A 23,759-nucleotide genomic window follows, 5' to 3' on the forward strand; every position below is an offset into this window, starting at 1 on the left:
ACCCATCTCACTCATTGGATCCTTGACTTTCTCTCCTGAGTTTCCTCAAGGTAGAGGTGGAGGTTGAGGTTTAGGGTGGGTCAGAGAAATGCCTAAAGTAGAACTCAAAGAATGGGAGTAAATGTTCCTCCGCCACCAGTCCCAAGGCACTGCTGTCCTGTCTTCAATGCTCTAGTTTATGCCTGGCTAGAACTCCACTTCTGTGCTCAGAGCACAGCTGAGCCACAGTGGAATCTTCCAAACCTCCAATAAATAGTAAGTTGAGCAAGAGATAAAGACACAGAAACCGTCCAGGAAACATATAAAAACTTTCTGCCATACACAGTCTGGACTTCTGCTCAAGTGATAGCTAGCACACAGGCAGGGCTCCTTTATCCCGCTGCATTCTGCCAGAGGGGTGCCTACACCCTAGCTCCGAAAAATTGGTGCATCTGCCTGGAAGAACCAAGAAGATGGTGAAGCATCATCCAGTACAGGGTAAGAAATCCAGAGCTCAGAAATAGGTGGAAGGACTCAAGTAGGGTCTCATCAGGATGAAAATAGGGGTGGGATATGAGTGGGAGAAGAGTTTTAGAACAATGACTCAAATTTCTGCTATAGCAGAGAATATACTTTCATTGACTAGGATGGCATAGGCATGGGTTTATTAGACTCTTCCAGAGAATGTTTGTTTGATAGATGAGGCAGAGCTGGAGTAAGCTGGTCAAGGTCACAGTGGCTGAGCTAGGATTTGAACACTTGTCTCCTGACTCCAAAACTCTTGTTCATTAGTAGTAGGAGGCACTTTTGGCCAAATCTGGCAAAGCCCCACTTGACCCTTCTTTTGCACAGAGAGGTGCCAGGGACAGCCCTGGTCTCCTGTAATGCTTCATCATTGACTTACAAATCTTCTTCCACCAGACCTTGGGTGGCATACACATGTTCTTAAAGAACACATGCATGTGCACACAAATACTCCCCCATGTTTGGAGTTGGAAAGAACCCTTCTGGCATAAACTAAAAAGGAATAAACAAATATATGACGTGTAACATCATCAGTAATAGAAAAACAAATTCTGATTTGTTTCTGGATTGAAGGAGAACAAAATCTTAGAACAGAACTCAAAACCTCTTGAAGAAAATGTCACAAAAACAGCATCCACCCACAGCTTGCTGCTTCCACTCTCCCTCCTTGTCAGCTCTGGCCAGATGGTATCTCTCTCGGCTCCTCTTGCCACAGCTTTCAGGCCTTGTTTTCCATTCTCTGTCAAACCCACCACTTAGTGTCCTGCAGTGTCCTCTGCCCTGGTCCTGGGAGACTGCGAGTTTTCAACCTCGACGTTGCTCTCCCCATGATGTTCCTGTGACTGACCCTGCTAATTATTCATGTCTTAAGTTTAACTAGCATACCCTCGGAGTGGACATCACTTCCTGCCCAGAAACATGCTATGTCATAGTATTCTGCAGATTTGTGTGTGTACATGGGGGAGGGGGTGGTGGTAATGTACACAAAAGAAATAGTAATTCCCAGGAGCCAGTGCAACCCTCTGTGTCAGGTAATTTTCCATTACTGACGCTGTCACTGAAATGGTGTGCAAGGGGCTGTCAGAAATGATTTTCAAGGGCACCCTTATGAACAGTCTGTTACTCACAATGTACCGACATAGATATGGAGCTGGATGAACGTTTGTGCTCTGACTATTAATGGATTCATTTCCACCTAGAAAGAGGCTTCGTGTGGTGTGCCCCAACTGTGATCCAGCTAGAGGCTTAGAAGACGTATTTAGTTTTGACCCAAAGTCGGGAGGGGGCAATGATATGTTTGAGACTGTAGCAAAACTCTAAAGGGAACTATGGTGATTGGCTCACACTGGTAAGAGTGCATTTAACAAGGGTAATAAGGGTAACCCAATGTGCTAATGAACACAGGCACAAAAAACCAATGACGCAAGTAGGGGGTAGGGAGAACTTGGTTTAACAGCAATCCGTATGCAAAGTATTTGAAAAGTTTCAAAATTGTAGAGTTTGGAAAAAAGTTATTCGAAAATTTTTACCAATGTACATCTCCACCAGCTTCAGAACTTCTGACTTAGCAATCTACTCTTAGAATACACTTCTAAGTAAATCATAGGTTTTTTTAGAGATGTATATATAAAAGTATTAAATTAATGCAGCATTGAAGTAGTAGAAAATGGAAATAACTTTAATTTTCACTAATACAAATATTCAATGGAATATTGTGCATTTATCAAATGTCATATTTACAAAGAACATTTAATGACATAACATGATCTTTGCACTTTACAATGCTATCTTTCCAACTAAAGTTGTGCCTCTAATGGCAATATTTTAGACTTCATGGAGCAACTGTGGGGAAAGTTAGGTAGTAAATCACATCGGTCAGGAAATCACTTTCTTTACTTCTGTGTGAGATCATTCCCTAAACTCTCCTTGTGTCCCTGAAGGAAGTTAGGACGAGGAAAGGCATGTGGGAATAAACGGAGTCTTGGATCAAGCCTCAGCCACCTGAGTAGGGTACCCCGTCTCATCTAAACATTCAGCCAACCATATCATTTCTGTGGTCGGTGACCTCCGGGGGGAAAGATGCTCAGAGACATCATCTTTAATATTTATTCCTCAATTTTCCACAGTATGGAAATTACTTTAAAAGCTAGTAGTTTGCCAGATATTATTATTTGCAGCTTACAGTTTGCATCAATCAAATGGTGTACCTGTCACTGTCTCTCCAACCCCCACCAATACCAGCGCAAACCACAGCTTCCACTTTTCCTCCTGCTCTCTTCTGTGCTCACCTGCAGGCCTACTTATGGGAAAGGAGTTTAAGATGAAAAACTCCAATGGTATCCTCTGATTCAATTCCATGACACCTAGATATATGTTATTAAAGAAGGCATTGATCCACTAATGACAAAACACCAATGAATTCCTGGAGCAGAGTCTATAAAGACATGCATTCAGTCCTAGGATCATGCTGACAGTGAAAAAAAAAATCAAGGCAATTTCACGATAAAAGAGAGAACTTTAGAGTTATCTGTTTTGAGGTTGGTTAAAGAACTATTGAGGAATGGTGAGAGCAGAGGTTTTGGATAAAACTAGAACTTATTTGAATCCAATCTCTACCACTCATCAACTGTGTAACCTTAGACAAGAGCTTGATTGGCCTCTTCCTTAAAGTTTTTAGTGTCATGTAAATAATGACAGTGTCTACCTTCTAGTGCTTTTGGCAGAAACAAATGAAGTCATACATATAAATGTTTAGCGTCATGGCCAACCTTGCCAGTGCTTAATAACTAGGAAACATTTTATTGTTATAAAGGAAATTAAAGGACCTTTAGAATCAACTAGGCTTGGGTTCAAATCCTTATTCTGTTAATTAGTTTTGTTTCAGTGTGTGCAACCTACTGGATCTCTTGAACTTTGGTTTTGTAACCTAGAAAATGTGAGTAAAATACCTATTTTTTTGTAGTTCTTCTAAGGATAAACTGTGGTACATATTCAGCATATATTTATTATCTGCCTTTCTGTGTTATTCTAATGAGAATTCAGGTTCTGTGCTATCCTATGTGAAATCTGCTCTCAGACCAGAACCCTTTGCTTTTCTAGGGTGCCCTTGGTTTAAATTAGACCGCATTTTATTGACCCAGAATTCTGTTTTTAAGAATGCCTGCCTATACTTGTTTTTATTGTTTGGAACAAAGTTCCAAGATAGAGTATAGTAGGAGCATTTAGGTGAATTTCCTTTAGGGTAGGAAAGAGACAGATAGTCTAGATAGAAGATTAATAATTTATTTATTTAGAAACTCATTCAGGACATTGATTAGGTAAAGCTGAAATGAGGTAAATTATGTACTCCCTAAACCTTTTTCATTCAGCCCAATTTTTGTAATTTTCTCACTTCTGTTTTCCCAAGAGACACAGGTAGTCTAACATGGGAAACACGTATGTACAAGATATCATTACATTGTTACATACCCAAGTTACACATGACTTGACTCAGAGACAAAGACTTAGACAACAGAGATAGGCAGTAGGCTGAGACAGAGAATCATTAGCATATTTTTTTCAATTTTAGTCATACATAAAAACTAGATTGACCACCTATTTATTTCTAAGATACAACCTCTGCCTTTAATAAACCCTTGTGGTTAAGAGCCATCACAGAGTAGGGTCAGACAGGAGGGTCTCTGCCCGCAAAATCAGGATCTATGGCAGGAAAGACACCAGAGGGGCCTTTTTTTTTTTTTTTTTTTCCAGCACCGAGGAGAGCTCCATGGTGCCTCAGAAGGTTTTATTGTGAGGATCTGGTTAGATGCTCCTGAGGAGACAGTAACTCATTTCAGGCTTAAAAGCTTTGGTCCTGTACGACTGGGGGATTTTATTCTTTTTAGAATCTATGCTATATCTTCTGATAGAGTCTTGCAAGATTTTACATTTAATTCACCTTCTTTGCCAGGTTGTGTCTAAGCCAAGAATAATTGTCCCCTTCAACAATCTGGGACTGTGGCTGGCATAGAGGGAAGGGCAGAGGGATCAGCTCAACAAACACCCAGAGTGTGAGGCTACTTTATATCACATTGATAGTAGGTCAAAATCCCTTACATTTGCAATAATGTTTTAAATTAAGTCTTAGAGACAGGTAACATATTAGTTCATATTACATTGACATCATCATTCAGTTTAAGATTCCATTCCAGTTTATTTTTCCTCTTGTTCCTCAATCTCCTCATTCCTCTTGAACAGTTATAGTTACCCACCTTAATGTGTGATACTTATTCCTTAATTATGCTTCTATCCTTGTGAAAAATGTATAGCATTTTGAGTGTACATATTTTAAGTGTATAAATTGTATTGTGTTATAAATCTTGTTTTTCCTTTTATTAAACTGACTACTTCTCTACTGTGTTCTTAAGACCATCCATGTTATTGTAAGCCCATCAAGTTCATGCTTACTACTGATTATAATTTTGAAGGATGTATCCACTATATTAGTCCATGTCCTTAGTAATACACACTTAAGTTAGATTCAGCTTCCCATTAGCACAACACTGCCAAAATATTGATAGGTCATGTGACAAATGCATGTCAAATCTTAATATTTCAAGGTTGCTAAGTCATTATTAGGTCATGACAACTGAAAGTGTTGCTCTGAACTCGCAACATCCAAGCCCATCTTAATATATGCAAGAGATGGGGATGGAATGTGGATTGACAGTCCAGTAGGAAAATACAGATTTCGATGGAGGGGCCTCCATTCTGCCATAGTCACAACCTTCATTTTCACTGTGTAATGCCTTTCTGCTATCCCTTGGCTATAGAGCTATTGCCACTGGAATGCCCAACTTGAACCATCCCTCTTCTGAGGAACGACATTTTTATGCCATCTCATTCATCACATTTACCAGTTTTGTGTCTCATCAGAGCCTCAATTACTGGTAAAAACTAAGAAATTATTAACTTCTTATTCATTCGTCTCACAAACATTTATTCAATATCAACCATGTTGAGCTCAGTGTGGGGGCTATAAGATGAACCAGGCATGGTCCCTTTCCTGCATGATCTGTGTGGTTTTGTTTACATAAGCCAAGTAAATAGAGACAAGAATAGAAGTGTGAACAAGTACAGCAGGGCATAAAGTAAGGGAAGAGATAGCAGAAAAGGTGATATTTAGGAAGGCAACCACAAGCCTCTGGTTTTTCCCCAGGAGATTCCAAATAATCGGGGGTAATGCCCATGTTAGTCTTGTTCAACATTGTGCTCCTGGTGCTGGGTACAGGCCGTGGCATTTAGTAGATGGCCAGTAAATACTTGATTAATAAATAGGTGAGATAAATCTTTGAAGACGATGTGATGTTTACAAGCCAGGACAGAGAAAACAAGGAAAGGCAGAGGCCACTGCAGGCAGAAAGAAACATACTTTTAAAAGCATAAGAAAGCCCTGCAGCCCTGAAGTATTTGGAAACCTAAAAATGAGATGTGAAGAAGGTAGAAACTGATGAACAATGAAGCTGAGGTGATGACTCTGTGGGTCTGGTCTCAGAGGGGTCTGTTTGCTATGTTAAAGTGGTTCTATTTTATCCTGAAGACAATGGTTATCTACAGAGAGATTTTAACCAAGAAAGAGAAATGATCAAAGAGATATGGAAGCAGAAAGATGTTTCTTGGGTAGAAAACAGGCCAAACGCAAGACAGAAAAAATATTTGGGGAGGGTCTTGTGATAGGAGCTTGATTAAAAGACGAGAGTCTTAGCTGAGCTGCAGTGGGATTTGCGGACTGTTAAGGATTGACGAGACTTTGTCCTCATGTGGTATTGAGAGATCAGGAGGGGACTTTCAGTCATTTAGTAAATATTTGATAAGTGTCTGTTCTGGTGCTGAGAACAGAGCTATCACCCTACAGACAAGGCTCCTCTTCTCATGGAGATTACTATCTCATCCAGGCTCTGGTCAGTAAATGGTAGTAGTCCGTTAAGCTCTGTGACATGGAAGACACAGAAACATATGAGAACAATTAGCAGGGCACCCAGTCCAGTTTCTGTGTGGATAGACTTCCTATACAAAGCAGAACTAAACGCGAGGCCTGAAAGATAGGAAAAATTAGCCGGGAGAAAAAGCATTAAGAGAAAGGAAAATGTACCCACATTTAGAGATGAGAAAGGGTATGCAGAGCATTTGAGAAACAGAAAGACGTTTACTATGCTGAGAGCAGCCGGTGTGAGGAGGTGCTAGTGAGAGCTGAGCCTTTCAGAGGCACCTGTGGTTGTTCCTGAAGGGTCTTCTTTGAAGGCAGGCTGAGAAGCTTGGGCTTGATCCTAGGAACAGTGGGAAGCCATAGGAATGTCTCTAAGAAAGGAAGGCAGTAATCAGATTTGCATTCCAGAGCTACCACTCTACTCCCGTGAGAACAGTGGATGGAAGGGACTCAAGCCTGGGACATCCCTGGGAGACTGGGGTAGTGCTCCAGGTGGCAGAGGACACTGATCTGGGTTAGGATCATGACAACAGAATGCACAGAAATGGAGGGACATTTCTGCTGTGGCATCCATAGGGGCTAGTAATCCATTTGTTATAGGGAGAAAGGGAAGGGAATCAAGGGTGAGAGCCAAGTTTTGACAAGTCACTGGATGAATAGTGGTGACTTTCTCTGAAAGGGCATGCTGGAGGAAGCCCAGGTTCTGCTGAGTGTGAATATGCTTGTGTGTGTGTGTGTGTGTGTATATATATATATATATAAAACAGAGACACCACAGTGTTTAGTTTGGCACATTTGAATGAGGCAATTGGATAGCCTGAATCAGGAGCTTAAGCCTGGGACAAGAGACACAGATTTGTGAGCCACTGGGATAATGACATAGATGGACCCGTGAGAGTGGATGAAGCCAACTAGCATAGAGTAAGAATGCAGAAACCAGCAACTAGAGAGTTGGAGATGGACTGACTCAGGGCTGAACCCATCCAGCATTCTGGAATTCCTGGCCTCTGACTTTGCCTTTAAATCGTTGTATTCTTGAAAGAGCCAGTAGATCTCTGACCCCCAACCTTGAAAACAGTGAGGTAAAAGGGACAGGAGAAAGAACAGGGGGTATAAATGGTGAGGAAAATTATATTTTACAGCTTTCCAAGGAAAGAGATTTGAGATTTGCATCACTTTTTAAAGGTGTAATGGCAAGTACTGCCAGATCCAAGGTTCACATCAAAGTCTCAGATGCTCCAGTCCAGAGCACTCCACTCCCATATGTTTTTAGCTCTGGTCACTTCCTAGAGATTTAGGGTTGGGAGAGAAGGGTTTGAAGAGGAATGGCTCAAAAGATACACATAGGCAAGTAGTACCCAATGCAGGTCTGGGAAGAAAGTTTCTGAGAAAAGTTTACATCTTGGCTCCACTTCTTGCTTTTTCAGTATGACTCAATTTTGGTGAGAAATGCGTGTTTTGGCTGCTCCTCAAGAACAAAGCCTGTTGTTGATGAGGACTTGGGACAGCGTGCTCTCCTTCCCGCCAAAGACCGCTGTCCTGTCTTCCCAAATCCGTCTGCTCTGGCACAGGAAGGAACACTAAGCCCAACACGTATGTGTCAGATATGCGGCACTGTGTCTGCAGCAGCCCAGCCATCTGCAGGAGGCCGGATCTGCCAGCTTGTCACCAGGCAGGGAAATCCATTTCACACTTGGTGAAAATTTTTGCATCCTCCCCCACTTACCAGTTGGAAGTTCTTTCTCTGATTAAGCGTTCTGGGGGTTTATGACCAATGCAGCCCTATTTTTCAAGTGAGAGTTAAGATCTCATGTTTCACAAAGTAGTCCCTTTGTGTGACCCTTGAGTATTTACTGAGGACAATGCACATAGGTTGAGGTGAGAAAGAAATTTTATCAGGTAGGAGTTTTTTTAAAAACCAGGAGGAGTTTTAAATTTAATTGTGTCTGGTTCCACTCTCAGATATTCTGGTGTAATTGGTAGGGGCTGTGGCCTAGGCATCAGGATTTTTTAAATTCTGCCCCTTCCCCAACTCAGGCAATTCTAATGTACCAGAAAATTAGAAAGCCACTCATTGAGAAAGGGCTTCTCAAACTTTAGTTTGCATCAGCGTCACCTGGGCGTCTGATTTAAATAAAGATTCTGACTCAGTGGGCCTGGGGTCAGCCTGAGAGTCTTAATTTCTAATAAGCTCCCAGGTGATGCTGATATAGTTGGTCCGCAGACCACACTTTGTTTGGCAAGGCTATTAAGTAGAATATCCTTCAAACTGGAATATAGGCCTCCTCCTTGTTTGCTCAGAGAATGAATTCAAGGCTCAGCTTAAGTACCCTTTGCTTCTCAAAGACCTCCTTAGCTTCTTTTGCCATCCCCTTCCCCTCAGTAGAAGTGACCACTCCCTTCATTTGCCTTTGCTTGAACTGGCACAAATATCTCCTGCAGCCCTTAGTCTCTGCTCCTCCCAGACTCTGAGCCTCTTGAAGTTCAGATGTGTTCCAGATTCCTTCTGAGTCCCTTTGCAGTCAATGCTCACAACTCTATCGAATGAATGGGTATGACTCACCTGCTCTACCTACCCAGCCTCATTTCTCTTCATAACTGTTATGGTTATTTGTTTATTGCCTGTCTTCCCACACTAGAATGCAAGTCCCAAAAGGAAAATAATTTTTATTTTTTTGTTCCCTGTTCTATCTGCAGTGGCCTGGAACATAGTAGATGTTCAATAAATATTTATTGAATGAATGAATGAGCATTAGACAGGCACTGAATCCAATTTAATGTAATATCTAACCACAGATGATCAGGCACTTGTCGTTTATTGGGCTGGCGAAGATGGCAAGTGTAATGGGAGTGGAAAATTAGGTGGGAGGCAGGTGCAAGAGAGAGGGGAGACAAATCTATAGGAAGCTGCCAGGCAACATTAAGAAGTCTAAGCTCACTTGTGCATTTTGAGAGCTGTTCACATGTTTTAGGGCCAGTTAGGGTCTAACACACAGGTCAAGGACTGGCTAGAGGGAGACCTTCATCCTCAGGGTCTGAGGAACAGTTCAGATTCCTCAAGTAAAGACTTTGAGTGTGAAGCAGAGGGGAAGTGGCAAGTTGCCTCTAACACAATGTCATAGAAGCCATCACTAGTTCATTCATTCACTTCTTTATCCTTTCCATTAATATTTGTTGATCTCACTGAAAAAGACTGTGTCTTGTCTGCAGACATTCAGCTGCTAGGAGAACACCTGACTGTTCTACATCGTTGGCCTTGTCTTGCCACATGGCTGTTGTAGTGGTTTTATATAATCACACTTTGCCTTAGTTATTCATAAAGAGAGAATTTTTGAATGTCCCTTTAGTTTCATTCTTTCTATTCCAATCTCAGAATTCACAGGAGAGAGGGTTAGATCTCTCTGGGATCAACAAGCTGTGGCTGGGACTTAAGGTTATATGATATAGACATGGCCACTGGGCTTCCATCTAGTATGCAGTAGTGGAGGAGAATATTTGTGAGATACATAGTCAATCACAGCATGGGAAATTCTCAGTCCATTCTCTCAAGGAGCTTTGAGCCTGGTGGGAAATTAATAAAGTAGAACTTACAATAAACCATGATGTGCCAGCCTGAGCAACATGAAGAAACCCCATCTCTACAAAAAATACAAAAATTAGCTGGGCATGGTGGTACATACCTGAGGTCCCAGCTACTCAGGAGGCTGAGGTGGGAGGATCATTTGAGCCCAGGAGGTCGAGGCTGCAGTGAGCCATAATTGTACCACTGTACTCCAGCCTGAACAACAGAGAGATACCCTGTCTCAAATAAAGCAAAACAAAACAAAACATATTTATAGCCTTATATTAAACTTATATAATTTGCACTGACCTGTTTTGTGTATTCTAGGGCCATTTTCCAATTCACTGGTACTAGGATATTTCAAAGAAGCCCTGATAGTTATGAGGGGTATCACCAAAATGTTCCAACTACTGAGCTTTATTCTTCCCATGGAGCCACACTGTGGAAGGAAGGATGAGTTTACCGAAGATTTCTGTCAGACTGGGAGTGTGAAGTAGGGTTGTTATAACCAGATGGACACTGTATTCAAATATAAACATAGTATCAATGACTGTTATCTACTCTTGAGTTCCCTAGAAAAAAGAGCCACAGACAAGGATTAAGTATTAATGCTTTATTCGGAAGTTGTAAATTCAGGGCAGTAACACTGAGGACAAGGACAGAAAGGTAGAAGGAAGAATAGAAGCAATGCAAAACATGCAGTAGCATAAGGACCATTGCATTTAATGATCTGTATGGAGGTGCAGCAGGTTGCTTAGCAGGGTATCTGCTCCACCTGCTGGTTATCTTGGGATGATGGGTGATATGGTTTATCTCTGTGCCCCCACACAAATCTCAACTTGAATTGGAATCCCCACTTATTGAAGGAGGGGGGTGATTGGATCATGGGCATATTTTTCCCCATGCTGTTCTCATGATGGTGAGTGAGTTCTTGTGAAATCTGATGGTTTTATAAGTGTTTGGAAGTTCCTCCTTCATTCTTCTCTCTCACCCGCTGCCACGTAAGATGTGCTTGCTTCTCCTTCACCTTCCACCATAAACCTTCCACCATAATTGTAAGTTTCCTGAGGCCTCCTCAGCCATGCAGAACTGTGAGTCAATTAAACCTTTTTTCTTTATAAATTACTCAGTCTCATGTATTTCTTTACTGCAACGTGAAAACAAACTAATACATTAAATTGGTATTGAGAGTGGGATGTTGCTATAAAAAATATAAAAATGTGGAAGTGAGTTTAGAACTGGGTAATGGCAGAGGTTGGAACCATTTGGAGGGCTCAGAAGAATAAAGGAAAATGTGGGAAAGTTTGGAACTTCCTAGAGACTTGTTCAATGGTTTTGACCGAAATGCTGATGGGGACAAGGACAATGAAGTCCAGGCTGAGGTGGCCTCAGATGGAGACAAAGAACCTTTTGGGAACTAGATTAAAGGTAACTTTTGCTATGATTTAGTAAAGAGACTAGTGGCATTTTGCCCCTGCCCTGGAGATCTGTGGAACTTTGAGCATGATAGAGATTATCTGAAATCGGAACTTTTGTTTAAAGTTGAAGCAGAGCATAAAAGTTTGGAAAAATTACAGCCTGACCATGTGGTACAAAAGAAAAAACCGTTTTCCAAAAAGAAATTCAGGCTGACTGCAGAAATTTGCATAAGTAATGAGGAGCCTAATGGTAGCCACCAAGACAGTGGGGAAAATGGGGAAAATATCCCCAGGGCACATCAGAGATCTTCACAGCAGCCCCTCTCCTCACAGGTCTGGAGGCCTAGGAGAGACAAATGATTTTGTGGGCCAGGCCCAGGGCCCCTCTGCTCTGTGCAGTCTCAGAACTTGTTGCCCTGCATCCCATATGCTCCACCTCCAGCCATGGCTTAAAGGGGCCACGGTACAGCACAGGCCATTGCTTCAGAGGGTGTAAGCTCCAAGTCTTAGCAGCCTGCAAGTGATGTTGGGCCTGTGGATGCACAGGAGACAAGAGCTGAGCTTTGGGAGCCTCTGCCTAGATTTCAGAACATGTATGGAAATGCCTAGTTGTCCAGGCAGAAGTCTGCTGCAGGGGCAGAGCTCACATTGTGAATCTCTACTAGGGCAATGCCGACAGGAAATGTGGGGTTGTAACCCCCACATAGAGTCCCCACTGGGACACTGCCTAGTGGAGCTGTGAGAAGAGGGTCACTGTCTTCCAGAACCCAGAATGGTAGATCCACTGACGGTTTACACTGTGTGCCTGGAAAAGTCACAGGCACTCAATGTCAGCCTGAGAAAGAGCTGCCCAGGGTTGTGGGAGCCCACCGCTTGCATCAGCATGCCCTGGATGTGAGACATGGAGTCAAAGAAGATCATTTCAGAGCTTTAATATTTAATGACAGCCCTGCTGGATTTTGGGCTTGCATGGGACCCTTTGTTTTGAACTAATTTATCCTGTTTTGAATAGGAGCATTTATCCAATGCCTGTACCCCCATTGTATCTTGGAAGTAACCAACTTGCTTTTAATTTTACAGGCTCCTAGGTGGAAGGGACTTGCCTTGTCTCAGATGAGACTTTGGACTGTGGACTTTTGAGTTAATGCTCAAATGAGTTGAGACTTTGTGGGACTGTTGAGAATGCATGATTAGTTTTGAAATGATATGGTTTGGCTCTGTTTTTCCACCCAAATCTCATCTTGGACTGTAATTCCCATGTGTCGAGGGAGGGAGGTAATTGGATCATGGGGGTGGTTTCCCTCAGGCTGTTCTCATGGTAGTCAGTGAGTTCTCATGAGACTGATGGTTTTATAAGAGTCTGGAAGTTCCTCCTTCGTTCTTCCTCTTGCCTGCCACCATATAAGACATGCTTGCTTCTCCTTTGCTTCTGCCATGATTGTAAGTTTCATGAGGCCTCCTCAGCCATGCATAACTGTGAGTCAATTAAGCCTCTTTCTCTTATAAAATATCCAGTCTCAAGTATTTCTTTATAGCAGTGTAAAGTGAACTAATACAATGGGCTTTGTAGAAGTCCCACTGTGGAGCAGCTTATTGCAAGGAGGATACACGGATAGTTTATTAGCTATACTTCCCCTGTCTTTTACCTCTCTATGGTAGATGGACTTGACAGCAATAACTTTACTTGAGCAAACAAACAAACAAACAAACCATGAGAACGACCCTGTATGGCAGATGCAACTGAATGTGTGTTTGGAGTTCTGAGCTAGGCAATCCAGGAGTGGCCAACTCATATACCCAATGTTTATCTATGAGGAACATCTGAACCCCTGGCCCCTCCCATGGAACCTGGGCAGTACAGGGGATTGAGTCCCTTTGTTTTGGGTTAAATGAAGGTTGCCAGGTGGAGGTCGTTAGGGAAAGTTGCTAAGTGAAAATGCTATATAAACTGCATGTTTTTTGTAGGCAGGTGTGGTTCTCCTGCCCAGCTGACCACAGCTGGACTTCTTTGCATGTCTGTTTCCTACTAGTAAAACCCTGTCTATATGCTAACTCTAGGTCTCTTCTTCACCCTCCTGAACCTGGTGCCATCCCTATTGGAGTTAATAGGGTCCAATTCAACAACCTCCTACTGGGTTAGAATTCCCACAGTACCAGTGAATGTATAATTTAAAAAACTGTCCCAGAAAATATAAAACATATTAGCACAACTTATTCAAGTTTAATATAAGGCTATATTCATCATGGCTTTTGGTAAGTTCTACTTTAATAATGTCTTACTAGACTGAAAGCTCCTAGATGCAAAGAAGCGAGGATTTCTCATTCTCTGGATGACTGTATAACTCACAAATATGCCTCCCGACCCCATTACTGGACGAAAGCCCTAGAAGCTAACTAACCCACCCTTCTGAGTTGTAGGGCCTGACTTCTTTAGCGGCTGTTCAAAATGACAGATCCCTCATCCTAAGGGATGGTGTCATTTCATCCAGTGTAGAAATGATGGAAGGAACCAGAACCAGAACCCCATGAGTGCAACTGATCCGACTGGCTGTGTGGGAATGGCCAAAGCAGAGGTAGGGGTCTGTGCTCTCAGTAACCAGTTGACCCTGGGAACTACAGTATAGCCCAAGAGGCATGTAGCCAAGGACAGTGGAAGTGGTGCATGAGATCTGATTCAGTACAGATGTTTATAAATCTTAGAGAGATTGCAGTTCCATTTTTTTATTATTATTTTTATTTTTATTATTATACTTTAAGTTCTAAGGTACATGTGCATAACGTGCAGGTTTGTTACATATGTATACTTGTGCCTTGTTGGTGTGCTGCACCCATCAACTCGTTAGCACCCATCAACTTGTCATTTACATCAGGTATAACTCCTAATGCAATCCCTCTCCCCTCCCCCCTCCCCATAATAGGCCCCAGTGTGTGATGTTCCCCTTCCCGAGTCCAAGTGATCTCATTGTTCAGTTCCCACCTATGAGTGAGAATATGCAGTGTTTGGTTTTCTGTTCTTGCGATAGTTTGCTGAGAATGATGGTTTCCAGCTGCATCCATGTCCCTACAAAGGACACAAACTCATCCTTTTTATGGCTGCATAGTATTCCATGGTGGATATGTGCCACATTTTCTTAATCCAGTCTGTCATTGATGGACATTTGGGTCGATTCCAAGTCTTTGCTATTGTGAATAGTGCCGCAATGAACATACGTGTGCATGTGTCTTTATAGCAGCATGATTTATAATCCTTTGGGTATATACCCAGTAATGGGATGGCTGGGTCATATGATACTTCTAGTTCTAGATCCTTGAGGAATCACCATACTGTTTTCCATAATGGTTGAACTAGTTTACAATCCCACCAACAGTGTAAAAGTGCTCCTATTTCTCCACATCCTCTCCAGCACCTGTTGTTTCCTGACTTTTTAATGATCGCCATTCTAACTGGTGTGAGATGGTATCTCATTATGGTTTTGATTTGCATTTCTCTGATGGCCAGTGATGTCGAGCATTTTTTCATATATCTGTTGGCTGTATGCATGTCTTCTTTTGAGAAATGTCTGTTCATATCCTTTGCCTACTTTTTCATGGGGTTGTTTGTTTTTTTCTTGTAAATTTGTTTAAGTTTTTGTAGGTTCTGGATATTAGCCCTTTGTCAGATGAGCAGATTGCAAAAATTTTCTCCCATTCTGTAGGTTGCCTGTTCACTCTGATGGTAGTTTCTTTTGCTGTGCAGAAGCTCTTTAGTTTAATTAAATCCCATTTGTCAATTTTGGCTTTTGTTGCCGTTGCTTTTAGCGTTTTAGACATGAAGTCCTTGCCCATGCCTATGTCCTGAATGGTATTACCTGGGTTTTCTTCTAGGGTTTTTATGGTATTAGGTCTAACATTTAAGTCTCTAATCCATCTTGAATTAATTTTCATGTAAGGAGTAAGGAAAGGATCCAGTTTCTGCTTTCTACTTACGGCTAGTCAATTTTCTCAGCACCTGCAGTTCCATTTCTTCACTTCATGAAGAATCAAATCTCAAAAAGGTATGGCTTGTCCATGGTCCTGAACCTTATCAATGTCACAGCTGGGATATGAATATAAGGTTTCGTGAGTGTGAGTTTCATGGTTTTTTTCCCCATTAAACCAAGGGCTCTGATTACATAATGGATGAGATCTATTGTATTTCAGCAAAATAAATACCTATTATCATTTAGTAGAAGACAGTAGGACTATGGATAAGAGCCTGTGCTGGGAGAGGTGGGGTGGGTATAAACTAAGATTAAATTCTGGCTCTGCCACTTACTTGCTTTGTAATTTTGGTGTTACTCAATCTTTGAGTTTATATTTTCTTATTGATAAGAGAGTACAATAATAGTACCAGCTTCTAGGGGTTATTAAGAGTCCTGTAAAGCCTCAGACACCATCCCTGGCACATAGCAGACACTCAAGATATCTAAAAATAACTGTAGTTTAGTGATATTCTAATACTGTTTTCTCTGACTCAGTAACAGACTTCAATGCCTCTGTAGACCTCAAGCTCCATTGCGTATATCCCTACACTCACCATCCATCCATCTGTGTATTTTGATAAATGTTCAATGATAGGGAAAAAAATTGTTTTGTTTTATTAAGCAAATGAGTCTGCTGATGTTCTTTGTTCTATTGTTAAACACAAAGAGACATGTATTAAAAAGCCCTCTCTCCTTGATTAGTGAAAAATGTAAGCTCCAAGATCAATCAGGAAAAACAGGTTTTCAATGTCAAAGATACAGATACAATTCTATCCTTTTCTGTGTTTTCCCGTCAGCCTTAGCATACATATATGCTAAGGATAAATAAATATATATGTGCATGAATAATACATATATCTTCCTCTTTGTTTATAATATATAATACATTATATAATACATATAATAATATACATAATATAAATATATATATATATATCCCTCTTTGTTTATAATAAACCAGAATTGATCAGAAATGAAGTATGTGGCTCTTGGAAGAATTTGTCTGGAAGTTCTGGACAGAATGGGAGGAGTGAGGAAGCAGAGAAAGGAAAGAGGATTAACTCCTCAGGCAGATCCAGGGTAGTGCCTTGTGGTGAGATGATATTGAGTAGACGGTTCCACAGAGACCTGCCAACAATAGGATTGGAGGTAATCGGGATGGACACAGCTTAGCCGGACAATCATTCTGTATTTCTCCCTGGTCTGAAATTGCTCCCTGAGATGTGCTTTCTAGTTATTTGTCCAGATTTCTATGATCTTAAGTGATTGCTCCTGGGTAGAAAATAGCTTGACTTTCCCAAGTTCTGACAACCCTTAATTCGGCCTTGTTAATTCTTTTGTAGCCTGTATGGATTCCAGAGGGAGTTACACTTATCTGGCTGTTTGATTTGGTCACTGATGTCCCCAGGATGGCCAGAGAAGCTGTACTTGAGGAATTCTAATGCTGCAGAATTGCCACAGGCAGAGACTTTTGCTTCTCGTGGGTGCTTAGACTTTGAAAACATCAAAACCATACTGACGATATCCCCAAGGCATAGGCCATCCAGGCTGTTTTGCCCACCAGAGCTGGTGGCCTTGGGATGAAGCAGGCAGAAGAGCATCAGTCAGGCCTTGTTGGGACAGTATTTTGCAACTTCCAGTAGTTATGAGTAGTGGCTGTTCAGTTGCCCTCCTCCTCTTTCTCACTATTCACTCTTGTCTTCATACATCTCCTTAAAAATCCTAGAATCTTCATTTGCCAAGAAAGTGACTATTTGATCATCTTGACTAATGAGACAAAGAAACTGCAAACTTGCCCTTGCTCCATCACTAACTAGTGAGAAAGCCTGGCTAAGTCCCTATGCATCTCTGTGTTTGTTAGCTCATCTCCACAGTAGAAGGGATGTGGAAGTGTGGTTACAAGCACAGACTCTGGATGCTCTGGGTGCATGCCCAGCTCTGCCCTTTAGTAGCAAAGTGACCTCTGTTAGTTTCAGTTTTCTGATCTGTAAAATGATCACAGTGGTACCTACCTCATAAAGCTGTTGTGAAGATTAAATGCATTTTTTTGTGTAAAGTACTTACAACAGCATCTGGTGCATGGTAATGCAATGTAAACATTTGTTATTTTTAAAAACTGAGGATCTCTATTTAAGGTTGCTCCAGATTTAAAGGCCAAGTTATCACCTTAGCAAGTATTTTTGGCTGCGCACCCAGCACTTATTTCTTTATTTTCCCTTTTCCAAAGCCCAAAATATTCTTTGGGGAAATACCTTCGAATACTCTCACTGTATAACAATGGAGTGTGATTATAGATTGCACTGGCTCTACTCTAATGCCAAGCAAATGGCTTATGAAGCAAACTTATTAAAAATAAATTACACAAAAATATTTAGCCAACGCATTCTTAACAAATTTGAAAAAAATTCGCCCCTGCACTCCTTTATCAGGTTTTTTCCGATGCGCATTGTAAGCTATGCCATATCAGAAAACGTCCCCCTTTGTTCCCATCAATAGCTTCACTTCGTTATGGTTTCAGTAAAACAAACAAACCATGAAACCAAAGTCTGGACACACAGGCTTTCTGAAGGGTATAATGATGATCTCTTTTATTCATAAAACAATTTACAAAGATATTCCATACTCATTCACTGATTTTATTCTCACAGCAAACTTCAGGAGTCCTATTTTTACAAGAACAAATTAAGCCACTGGGAAATAAACTGAGTTCCTGGAAGCTAGTGATCCATTTCCCTGGAGGGGAGTGGTGAGGCCAGAATTTGCATCCACATCTCCTGACTCAGAGGATTGCTCTCTTCATTTGGAAACACTCGTTTCACTGGGTTTTTTGGAAACTCGCCTCTTGGTTCTCCTCTTATTCCGTGGCTGCTCCTCTCCAGCCCCATAGCTGGATGCTATTCCTTTTTTCTAATCTCTGAATGTTAAGGTCTCAGAACTCTGTTCTTTCTCTTCCTCCATTAGGATGTGCTTGCTACTGTCCTTAGATAAGCTCCCTCAGTTCTATGGCTTGTATACTGCCTACCTACCTGCTGACATTATTATTGGCTGATGTATTTATTGATGGTATATTCATTAGAATATCAATTCCAAGGTGATAAAATTTGAATGGTTCAATTCTGTATTACCAGAGTCTAAAACAGTGCCTAGAAGTAGTAGCACTCAATACATGTGTGACTAGAGAGTGAATGCATACTGTCAAATGCAAAGCACTTGCTTCAAAATATATTGTTTTTGACACTAGCAGTGTAGACCAAGGCTTCTCAACCACAACATGGTTGGCATTTGGGGCTGGCTGATTCTCTGTTAGTGGGGGATGCCCTGTGCTTTGCAGGATGTTTAGCAGCATCCCTGGCTTCTACCTACAATATGCCAGTAGAAACATCAGTTGCAAAATATCTCCAAAGATTGCTAAACACACCTGGGAGGGAAAACATCACCCAGAATTGAGAAGTTTTAGGCTAGAGAAAAGATCAATTTGCTAGAAATAAAAGATCAGGGTTTCTGTTTCACTTGTGTGATGAGCTATTTACATTTCTGAGCCTCAGTTTCTCCATATACGTATCAGTGGTTAGAATACCTAGCCCACAATGCATTTGTGAAAATTAAATAAATTATTGCATCCAAAAATAACCAGTATGGTGTCCAGTTAATGTTTGTTTTCCTCTTAGCTCTGGGACTGATCTGCCTCCTGTGAGATGGCCTCATTATTGATTTCAAGCCCCACTTCTTCTCCTGGTTTTGTCTCACTACTTTTGGCTGTTTCCAAGGTCTTAGGACTGCCCTCTTTGTTGCCAGTACCTGGGTCTTCTTGTCTGTCTATTTTTTGACCATCCTCTTCTAACCTCTGGATATGTCTCCATTCTGAATATTTCATCTGGTTCTGGAAGTGCAGATCCATCTCAACTATTTTCTCCAAGGCTTTTTTTATACTTCAGCCATTCCTATCCTTCCTCGTTTCTAGCCACCTGAACTTAAACAGGGTCATCCTTATGCCAGCAAGTCACACTGCATCAACAGCTGTGGGGATGGGACAGAAATCGATGTGCCTGGGATTAATTCATGGTCTTCAACATATGCAAAAACATTACCTCTCTGAGCTCTGGAGTGCTCATCTCATAAATTGGAAGGTAAGATTAGTTAGTTGTTAGGTTGGAATTACCTTTCTCCACTGGCCATGCACACATACCTACTTACCTTCTTAGAACCAAATAATCTCAAAATCCCCTTCCCATTTTAACATTTTATGCCTAGATTTTAAACATGGGAGTAAAAAACCAGTTAAAGGAGATACGGCTTCCCACTCAGAATTATGGTTTCCTCCTCTTCCACTATTTGGTTGCTTCCTGGGGATAGTGTGACCTAATGAATAGGGTATAGGTTTGGGGGTCAGGCTGGGGGCAGAACCCCTCCTCTGCCACTCACTAGCACTTGCAGTGTGAACTTGGGTAGGTTAGTCAGCCTCTCTGAGTCCTCAATGTTCTTCTGTTTCCCACCAGAAGTAACTCTTATGAGGGTTTACATGAAAATGTATGGGAAGCACCGATCAACAGTATCTGGTACAAGGTAGGCCTTCATTAAATATCTTGTTCTCCTCCCTCCACCCTGCAATCTAGTACCTCTTTTGGATCCTTATACTGCTTAGTATAAAACTGTGAAACTGTCAGCTCCTTCTGGGCAAAGATTCTGTTTTATTTGACATTTACATATAATCTATTCTATTATATTATGTTTACATAGTTATGACTCAATTAAGCATCCATTGGATTAAACAGACTTAATTTGACATGTTAGAGGAAGGAAATAAACATACTTAAAATATAGTTGAAAACAATGAAAATGTAGTTGAAAATAATAATACAGAAAAATCAGAATCCTAGAGAAAAAATTAGCCCAGGAGTGTAATACATGGTGTTTTCCACTGGGCCTTTGCTTGAGTGAGCACTGATTTGGAATAAAGACAGAGCTCGGTTTGGAGTTGGACTGATCTAATATCTAGCAGAGTATTTAGCAAACAATAAATGCTCCCATACAAGCTACTTAATGCAGCTTGTTTAATGTATTAACGTGTTTGAGTCCTAATTATATCACTTAGGAGCAATTATATACTTCTCTGAGACTTGTTTTTTTAAATCTGTAAAATAGGAATAGTAATGAAGATGAAATGAAAGATGTAAACAAAGAAAGTATCTGGATCCCTGGAACACACTTTTTGTGTTATTAATCATAGATATTATTGTTCCAGGGCTTCTTTTTTACCTTAAGCTAACTGACATTGGTGTTTGTGAACATAGTTAATAAATACTTCTGGATGTTAACAATCACATCATATCACACATTGGTCAACCTTTCAGACAAGCTGGAAGAAATGGTGGTTGTGGAATCAACAGTTGGGTATAAATCCAACCAGTTCTAATGCCTATAAGTAGTGCAATGTTGGGAAAGTCACCTTTCTTTTCTGATCCTTTGTGTCTATCTGTATGTGGAGAAATTATGATCTAGGATCTCTTCCATTTCTAAACATCTCCACGTAGGACTAATTGACCTTAAAGGTTTGTTTCATTCTTAAGAGTATCTGATTAGAAGATTAAGTTCTATTTTCTTGATTATTGACCAATGAAAAGAAAGTTAACCCTGTGTGTTTGGGGGGAGGGATGTGTTTATTGATTGAGAATGGTAAGGGAAGTGGAGTAACATGCTGATTATCTACTGCACCAAGTGTATGTGAATCCCTCTTCCTATATTTTATATATTCCCCACAGAAACCCTGTGAGTATAGTGTTCTCAGCTCTGCTCTCCCAACAAGGAAACTAAGATTGAGTGAGACAACTTGTATAAAGTCAGAGAATATAAAACTCTTTTCTTTCCTTCCGTGCTGCCTCTTCCTCAATCCAGACTCTCATCGGCTAGGGCCTGGATTATTCACTCAACTGGAGTGGCTGGTCTCTGGGCCTCCCCACCTGTGACTCTCCAGTCCAGTATCTGTGCTACTGCAAATCAGATCATTTCATGTTCCTTCAGGAACCTGGACCAACTCTCAGGGAAAAGTTCAGGCTTCTTAGGACAGCTTACAAGATCCCATGTCATCTGGCTCCTCCTACCTCTGCAGCCACATCTTTGCATTCAGTAAATGTAGCTTTCAGTCTACATTTATTAAGCACCTTCTCCATTCCAGACACTTTGCTAGGCTGCCTCCATAATAGTAAGATGTGTTCTTGCCCTTTCTTACATTGTAGTATGGTAGATATACCTTAATCAACGAATCTCACAGATTAGTCATCTATCATCTGTCTCTTTACATCTAATCTATCTGTCTATTATCTATCGATCTACCTAATAATATCTAACATTTACTAAGCACTAATGATCAAGACACTATTCTAATCACTTTAAGTGATATTTTTCATTTAGGCCTTCCAACAAGTCTATGAAATAGACACTTTTATTTTCATGTTCCACATGAGAAAACTGCCTTATAGAGAGTTTAAGTGACTTGCCCAAGGTCACACAGCTAGAAGTGTCAGGGCCAAATCTGTGCCCGGAAAGTGGGCCTGCACTCTTAATCTCCATGCACTACTTCTCAATTGTGTGGTTAGAAATGGTAATAGGCACCATATAAGAAAGGCATGAGCTATTAGCATTATACCTAATGGGGGGCTGAGAAGGGACTGTGGCATTTGAGGAAGTATATTTGAGTGGTGGTCTTCATGACCAGCCACCTTCATTTCCTCTGCCCCAGTATGCACACTGGCCTCCAACAGTGGTCTCACTGCAATCTCTAAACATAAATTGTGAAGATTTCATGGACATTTATCACTTCCCTAATAACACTCTTATAATTTTTTATGCCTGTCTTTACTTTAATCTCTTAATCATGTTATCTTCATAAGCTGAGAATGTACATTACCTCAGGACCACTATTGCACAAATTGATTGTAAAACATGTGTGTTTGAACAATATGAAATCAGTGCACCTTAAAAAAGAACAGAATAACAGCGATTTTCAGGGAACAAGGGAAGAAAACCATAAGGTCTCACTGCCTTTGGGGTCAGGCAGAATAGAGCCATATTTTTCTTCTTGCAGAAAGCCTATAAATGGATATGCAAGTAGGAGAGATATCACTGAATTCTTTTCCCAGCAAGGAATAACCCTGGGGAAGGAATGCATTCCTGTGGGGAGGTCTATAGATGGCCACTCTGGGAGTGTCTGTCTTACGCAGTTGAGATAAGGACTGAAATACGCCCTGGTCTCCTGCAGTACCCTCAGGCTTACTAGGATTGGGAAATTCCAGCCTGGTAGATTCTAGTCAGACTGGTTCTCTGCTCTTGAACCCTGTTACCTGTTAAGATGTTTATCAAGACAATACATGCACAGTGGGACATAGACCTTCATTAGTAATTCTAATTTTGCCTTTGCCTTGTAATCTTATCGCACTTTGAAGCATGTGATCCTTGTGACCTACTCCCTGTTCGTACACCCCCTCCCCTTTTAAAATCCCTAATAAAAACTTGCTGATTTTGTGTCTCAGGGTCATCATCATGGTCCTACCAATATGTGATGTCACTCCCAGAGACCCAGATGTAAAATTTTTCTCTTTGTACTCTTTCTCTTTATTTCTCAGACGAGCCGACACTTAGGGAAAATAGAAAAGAACCTATGTTGAAATATTGGGCGCTGGTTCCCCTGACACTTTATATAGAGTTTAAAACACTGTCTGTGTACATACTAGATGTAGGTGCTCAATAAATAATTAATTCTATATATAAATAAATTCAGGAAGAAACCCACAATGGATACTATAGAAAGATTGATGGAGACCAAAAAGACTCAATTATACAACTCTTAAGTTTCCTTGCAACCATACATTCTATTAGATGTTCCAAGCTCTGTAAATTCTGTAGTTACAGAAGGCAGCCTATAAGCCAAACTCCCCTTTACTTAGCACACCTCCTGTGACAGTGGGCAGCTCTGACACCTCTCAAGACTTGCATAGAATCCCTGATTTTGGCTAAGACTCTTTGTTACCCTGGTCTTCCAAAATGTTAGAATCTCTGATTTTTAGCTGAGCTCATGGCCACTCAAAAGAGTGTCTGCATTTTCCACTCTTTCACCCAGGTGTAGTCAATAGGAAGTTAGCAGCTGTGCTATGTGATATTTCCACTTCTGTCTTTAAAGATGGAGGCCATTCCCCTTACTTACCCTCCCCATCCCTGTTCTGTTGGCTGGAATATCCGTTGATCCATGTGGTGAAATATCTACTCAGATAAGAGCCCTGCCCAAGGGACGGTGGAGGAATGAGACAGAAGCAGCT

This window comes from Macaca thibetana, chromosome 8 (genome assembly GCF_024542745.1).
Source record: "Macaca thibetana thibetana isolate TM-01 chromosome 8, ASM2454274v1, whole genome shotgun sequence".
Classification (NCBI taxonomy): domain Eukaryota; kingdom Metazoa; phylum Chordata; class Mammalia; order Primates; family Cercopithecidae; genus Macaca; species Macaca thibetana.